Genomic DNA, 8,219 nt, shown 5'->3' with positions numbered 1-8,219 from the left:
TTATTATTATTATTATTATTATTATTATTATTATTATGCTACAACCCTAGTTGGGAAAACATGATACTATAAGCCCAAAGGCTCCAACAGGGAAGAATAGCCCAGTGAGGGAAGGATATAACGGAATAAATAAACGATCTGAGACATCTCTTCCTCTCAAGAGCATCAAAGGCCTCTTCCTTTCAAAAGCTTCAAGAGCCTCTTCCTTTTAAGATTTTGGGAGGCCTCTCCCTCTCAAGAGCTTCAAATGCCTTTTCCTTTTCAAAGTTTCATAGGCCTCTCCCTCCCAAGATCTTTAAAGGCCTCTTCCTTTCAATACATTCAAAGCCCTCTTCCTCCCAAGAGCATCAAATGTCTCTCCCTCCCAAAAGCTTTAAAGTCCTAATCTACTCAACACATTCAAAGCCCTCTTCCTCCCAAGAGCATCAAATGTCTCTCCCTCCCAAAAGCTTTAAAGTCCTAATCTACTCAACACATTCAAAGCCCTCTTCCTCGCAAGAGCCTCAAAGAACTCTTCTTCTCAAGAGCATCAAATGCTTCTTACTCTCAAGAGCTTTAAAGGCATCTTCCTTTCAACACATTCCAAGTCCTCTTCCTCTCAAGAGCTTCAAAGGCTTCTTCTTCTCCTGGTGCGTAATACAAATAATTTGGAGAAGCGCAATTAAAGAGAGACAAGGGAAGATGCTTATGAATAACCTGCCGCTGTTTGCGCCACAAATGACGCAGCAGTGATTCTAGTTTGGTTCACTCACTAGATTTAGAAAAAGATTGGCTAGGAAACTAGTTTTATTTGCTTTGGTTTTGATCTCCATGTCTAATGTTATATCTAAATTCATTAAACAACAAAACAACCGCCCTCTGATTACTTACAACACTACTGCCATATTAGAAATAATAATATCCCCAAATAATACCTCGAATAATTAAAACATTATATACTATAATCCACCTTTCGTATTAATGTAGATATGCTTTTTCTCTTAAAATGCCAATAGGAGGTAAGTATTGAACAATAAACTCTATGGAAACAGAGAAATAACAGGAATAATTTTAATTATTTCTTACAGGAGATAACATATACTTGGAATCGAAGTAATATGTAAACTTTTAGTTCTACATCCACATAGTAACAAACAGTCAATCACCTTCGAAACAAAACAAAAAAAAGTGGGGAAGGGAATCTTCAACTAGATATATTGATCAACAAATGAATGTAAGAAAGTAATATATAGAAGCAAATGGCAAAAAAATAAAAACACATTTAGCGTAAACTACACCAAGACTTTAATGAAATATTTGAGCCCTTGTCTTGCTGGCATTAGGTAGGACAATCATAACTGAACTACAATGAAATACATCAACACATATCTTCTAGAATGGATGTGTGTGAATCGAGGATTCCATGAATTATATACGATTCAATTAATTCATTCAGGAATCAGTAGGAATTAATGAGGCTTAAGCGGCAACGCTCAGTTGGATAAATTATCACAATTTGTAGTCTTTATCAATATGAATATATTAGGAAACAATTATAGACTTACATAAGTTTTTGTGTCTGTAATCGAATTTTGCTTAGCAAAAAAAAAAAAAAAAAAAAAAAAAAGTGAGAACTTTACCGGTCCAATTTTACCTAACCATGGTTTTGAAAATTGTTTAAATTCACCTTACTATATGAATATATAAATTAAACTTTGTATTCGAGCACACGGATATACTTGTATGTATAAATCTACCTATATGTAATCATAATCATACGAAATAGAAATCAGGGTTGCAGTAAAGCGAGAGGGGGCTCCACCCAAGGTGACACCATAAAAGGGAGTGACACCCTGAGAGTTACATTGAAAAAAAAATTAAAGTTTTATTTTTTTTTATTTTTTAGCTCAAGGATTATGATATGATTTTTAAAAAGTTATTTGATACTGGGGACACCCTAAAATATTTTGACACTCAAGGGTTGGTACCTTCAAAAAGACTGACCACAACATGGTAACATCCTCGAGAAGGGTGTCACCACAAATGCTACATATGATTAAAAAACTTTTACTATATTTTCTCAGTGTTCCTGTCAATTTCGATTTTAATAATTGTCATGCTGCCTTTATGATATGGTGTCAAATGCGGCAACATTAGAGTGAACAGCCTGATAGTGAGATATATCAACGATGGAGAAAGCTAACCCCATCAACAATATTTGTCCTACCTATCTAGTTCATTTTTATTATTGTTACCTCATATTAAGAACGAGGCATCAAAGAGACACTTCTACCTACAAAAGATAATATTAAAGAAAAAGCAATCTAGAATTATAAAGACAAGTCAAGAATAAAAAAAAAATCCTTTGCTCAGATAACAGAAAGGACTGCAATCGAAGATTTAAGAAAAAAAAAAGATGAAATAAAAAAATATAAGGGAAAAACCAAAAGAAACGTATTAAGAAAGATAGAAACATGATAGATAATGGAAGTACAAAGAAACCAAATATCTCTCGATTCTTCAAGAGAAATGTATCTGCAAAGTAACACTGATTGATATATAGCTTGATTTTTACATGTAATTTCAGGCGATATGATTTCTAATTTTTACTTAACTTAGCCATAGTCTGATTTGTTATTCAATCTTTCATTAAATTGCAATTCTAAAGATCTTATATTATAAATCATATTTCTAAATATCTAAATAATTTTAGCTCATTATTCTTTTCTCTCTACAAGGACATTCCTTCTTCCACTGCATATGTCGTTCTCATCATATTTGTCTTTCTTCTATTTATCTTGAGGCCAACCTAATGGGATATATCACGCATTCTGCTAAGCAAGCTTTTCAAGTCCTATGGTGTTCTGCTAATAAGGACAGGATCATCAGCACACTCTGGTCTGAATTTTCTATTACCAATTCATTTCAATCCTTCTCCACCCTCCCCAACTGTTTTATGCATTACAATATTTATGAGGAGGATAAACAACATAGGTGACAACACATTCCTTTGGAGTACTTCACTATTCACTGGAAATTCCTTTGATAAGACCCCACTAACATTAACTTTGAATTTTCTATTCCCATGAACAGATGCTTAAAATTACATATTTGAGAGGATCTCCATAATAATGCAGAACTCTCCACACAATTGGTCAGTACACACTATCGAAAGCTTTTTCAATGCCCTCATATACAATCAAAAGTGGATTTTTATATTCTACATATTGCTGTATCATAAGTCTTAAAATAAAAATTTGGTCAGTGCAACTTTTATCTTCTCTAAATCTTGCTTGTTCATCTCTCAGGTTTTCATTAATCTTTCTCTCTAGTCTCTTTAGAATGAGCATACTATATATTTTCATAACAATTCAAGTAAGTGTGATGCCTTTGTAAATATTGTAATCAGATCTTTTTTCCCCATTTTCACAAGCACTCATAGGGCCTATTCATCAGGCTTTGCCTCTTCACACCACATTCTGCAAAATTAGATTTTAAGTAATCTGGGAGTCACTTCATTTACGGCCAGCATCATCTCACCAGTTATTCCATCGTATCCAGGAGCTTTAAATTTTTTGGAGTTTTTTAAGAATAGCTTCCACGTCAAACACACTGAATTGATTAATGGGCCCATAAAGGTCTTCATCAGCATATCAGGTATATCAATCAAATTATTCCCTTTGTATTTCCTATTCATGACCTCACTAAAGTGTTCCATCCCATGTTGCCTTTCTTCATTGTCAGTTGTTATAACAGAGCTATATCTCTCTTTGATGGGTATATGCTTCTTTTTTTTACACACTAGATATTGCATTACCAATTCTATAATCAATTCATGCTCCATAACCACTCCATGAATTCTTAGTTTTGTCAGTTTCATCAGCTTTCCCGTCTAAGTATTCTCTCCAGTCATTCCTGGCTTTTCTTTTGACCTCACAATCAATACTGGAATACTTGACTTGCTCTACCTTGCAATTTTCATTACTTCCCCGAAAACTTTTTACAATCAATTTTTGTCTTTTTCTTATTTCATAGTATACAAAATATTATTTTATGTCCATGGTTTTCTCTTTGTAAGTACATGTCCAAAATCTTCACTACCTACTAACAGACATATAGTCTTAATATAACATCATCTTTTATCAGTGGTCTGCTCTTCATATCTGAAAACCTCTTAATTAAGAGCGCAATTTGATTCCTACATTAAATTACAAAGATTTTTATGTGCTCATCCTCTAGAAAATTAGTTGTTTCATACCTAGGTATTTTATGTACATTTCTGTTGGTGCTTGCTTTCAGTTTTAATTTTTGTGTGGCAATTAGGAGCTGTGATCGCTACCAATATATGCACCTCCATAGCTTGTTACATTTATCAGAGTTCTCCTTCTCTCTTTATCAATGGTCATGTGATCTATTAGATTTTTGTAATTGCTGCATATTGAAGTCCATGTATACTTGTGGATGTTCTTGTGCTGAAAAAGAGTACCTTCAGTAACAAGTTTGTGCTGAACAAAAACCTAGAAATTGTGCTCCAGTTACATTTGCAACTTTGCCAAGAACCTCATTACCAATCACATCCTCTACACCTTGATTATTCCTTTAAATTTTAGTATTGAAGTCATTATTCACAATTTTCATACCCCTTTTTAGGTTTTCCTCTATTACACTCTGCAGTTTTTCATAGTATTATTCTTTCTTTTTTTCAGGAGGAATCATTTGTTGGTGCATAGCCAACTATAATACTCATAATCCACTGCATTGATTCAATCTTTGTAATTAACAATCTGGTATTTACAAGTCTCCATGCCGTTAATGCCTTTTCTGCTCTTAGTGAATTCATCATTCCTACCCCTTCTCTTCCAATTCCATCTGATTTTGCCTTGGTTTCGAATTCTCTACCAATCCCCTTAAAATGTGTTTTACTAAGGTCTAAGATATCCAAACTATATTTCTTAAATTCGTTCCCTACTAACTCTAACTTCCCGGTTTAATTCATAATTCTGGCATTTCAATTATTAATGTTCAATATTTCTTTAATATTTATAAACCGTGAGTTTCTTAGCACCCTGCTGCACCCGGGCTTGGGGGCCCTTCTTTTATTTTCACTTTCTATAGACTGACTAAATCCACTGATGATTCATTGGCTAAATTCATGAAAAGATAGCCAGTTCCTTGTAATGCACAGTGACTTTCTATGTAAGTCAAGTGACCCCTGCCGGTCCATTCTAATTCTAGTAAGATCAACCACCAAACATCAGTAGTAGAGGAGTATCCAGAGCAACAAAGGGATACATACCTTTTTGAAATCAGATTTAATAAAAGGACCTTTATTTCTGATACCTAGCCCTCCAAAAGATAGGTTAGTGCCATCCTTAAACGAATTGAAGCACTTTGGTTAGCATTGAGTAAAAGTAAATAAACAATTCATATATTCAAGAATTTAATTTGTTACATATATGGCTATAGTATACATTGAATTATTCAAACTCATTATAGGCTTGATTTTAATTTTGTTTAAAAAAAAGAATATAGTTTTATTTTCTTATAAATATAATTTTTCTATCGAAATAATGATTAAAATATTTTCAAAGAACTACCATTTGTCTAAATTTTTAGGAAAAATAATTAGGAAAATATATAGATATATTTTAAAATATTATAAAAGATAGAAAATTTACAAAATCTATTACTTAATAACATAACTTTACGATTTTTTTTTTTCAATTAAGAGTCCAACACTCCCTTACCATTTTTAAAGGGTTAGGCAAAATTGGACACTAGATATTTTCGATATCTTTCCCCAATATTTTATTTCAAACATTCTTTTAGTATCATCTACTAATGTTTTTTTTTTTTTTTTTTTTTTTTTTTTTTTTTTTTTTTTTTTTCAAGAAATAATAATATCTAGTATTATTTCTGAAAAGTCCTAAAATGAAGGTGAGGCAATTACTGGACACCCATATTCAAAATTGCCATACCACTCTCTCTCTCTCTCTCTCTCTCTCTCTCTATATATATATATATTTTAATATATATATATATATATATATATATATATTTTAATATATATATATATATATATATATATATTTTAATATATATATGTATATATATATATATATATATATTTTAATATATATATATATATATATATATATTTTTAATATATATATATATATATATATATATTTTAATATATATATATATATATATATATCTTTTAATATATATATATATATATATTTTTTAATATATATATATATATATATATATTTTAATATATATATATATATATATATATATTTTAATATATATATATATATATATATATATATATATCTTTTAATATATATATATATATATATTTTTTAATATATATATATATATATATATATATATTTTAATATATATATATATATATATATATATTTTAATATATATATGTATATATATATATATATATATATTTTAATATATATATATATATATATATATATTTTAATATATATATATATATATATATATTTAATATATATATATATATATATATATATATCTTTTAATATATATATATATATATATTTTTTAATATATATATATATATATATATATTTTAATATATATATATATATATATATATATTTTAATATATATATATATATATATATATTTTAATATATATATATATATATATATTTTAATATATATATATATATATATATATATATTTATATATATATATATATATATATATATATATATTTTAATATATATATATATATATATATATATTTTTAATATATATATATATATATATATATTTTAATATATATATATATATATATATATATTTTTTAATATATATATATATATATATATATATATTTTAATATATATATATATATATATATTTATTTATAAATATATATATATATATATATATATATATATATATAAGCAGAACACCATAAAAATTCTGTGGTTTGTAATAAAGGTTGGAAGGAAAAATGTAATTAAATATGATATTTATTACATAAATAAGCCTTTAAAATAACGTAGTAACGGAGTTACAAACAGTTGGTTGGAGAACAAGGCAATTCACGTAAACCGTAGGGCGTTTCCTTCGTTCTGCTTCGCTCGCTGTCTGTAAAGAAATATTCAAGAAGATTAGTATCTAAAAGTCATGGTCATTTATATAGAAGAATATACCCATTGGAATAATAACCCACTTAAAATTACCTTACAATTGAGCAACTGAGGTTTACATTAGTATCAGGAAGGAAATAAAAGGGCCGATACATCGAAACCGAACACCATCCTGAAATGAACGGTAAACCTAATATAAATTTGCTCGGTCGTAATATGGGAGACAATTCGTCATAAATATAATCATTCGAAACAATGTATTTGACGATTCTCTTACCCAAGTGTTAAGAACGTGAATTTATAAATAAGCTAGAGTTACTAGTCCGAGAGCTAAATCACCTGAAAGGACAAGAGAATACGATATATAAAACATTGACCACAAAAATCTATTACTAATCTTCATAAGGTTAAAAATGACAGACAGGAAAAACTTGAAATAGGCAACACAAGGCAATGAGAGTTCGCAATGATAACCTTAAAAATAAGCCCTATATATTCTTGGTACTCACCATTGTCGAACCATGCACAAAGGCGTTGCAGATGGATTTTGGCAGATTTTCACAAGAGGGTGACGTAGACCAGGGATCCCAATAATAGCCTTTAGCCTAAGAAAGGCATGTCGGACAAATCAAAAATGTGGAAACCTTTCCAGGTGAGTGAGGTCTCTGTGTCTCTGTCTCTGACACTGTCGGACGGCCGGGCTGCCTGCCTCCTCGTCGGCGTTTTCGCTCAAGTAAAGCATATGGAAGGAGGAGGAGTTAGCAAACTATCCATCTTTAAAGACTGGACGGCAGGAAAGACAGTTTGATGGTACCAAGAGTAGGGCAATTGAAAATACCAAATTCTTAATAATTACTAGTCTTTCCTGTCGCCATGTGAAAATATGAAATGTCTTGTACAATATATATATATATATATATATATATACATATATATATATATATATATATATATTACATACATATATATATATATATATATATATGTAAATGTATATATATATATATATATATATATAAATTTCTACCTCATACTTGGGATCGAACCCTAGCCCCTTCTACTGAAAGGCTTTTCATTAGAAGGGGCTAGCGTTC

General features: G+C 29.4%; 1 long non-coding RNA gene across 1 annotated transcript; it reads right to left on the bottom strand.

The window, feature by feature from the left end:
* Positions 1–7,023: 7,023 nt before the first annotated feature.
* LOC137640452 (uncharacterized) lies at positions 7,024–8,013 on the bottom strand. The gene is made up of 3 exons (XR_011044356.1): positions 7,403–8,013; positions 7,219–7,297; positions 7,024–7,123 (listed from the first exon to the last, which is right to left on the bottom strand). It is a non-coding gene; the product is annotated as an uncharacterized lncRNA (long non-coding RNA).
* Positions 8,014–8,219: the final 206 nt, after the last annotated feature.

The sequence above is a fragment of the Palaemon carinicauda genome, chromosome 5 (assembly GCF_036898095.1).
Source record: "Palaemon carinicauda isolate YSFRI2023 chromosome 5, ASM3689809v2, whole genome shotgun sequence".
In the NCBI taxonomy this organism is placed as follows: Eukaryota; Metazoa; Arthropoda; class Malacostraca; order Decapoda; family Palaemonidae; genus Palaemon; species Palaemon carinicauda.
Note: the sequence above shows the minus strand (reverse complement) of the source record. Positions and strands in the feature narration are given on the sequence as shown.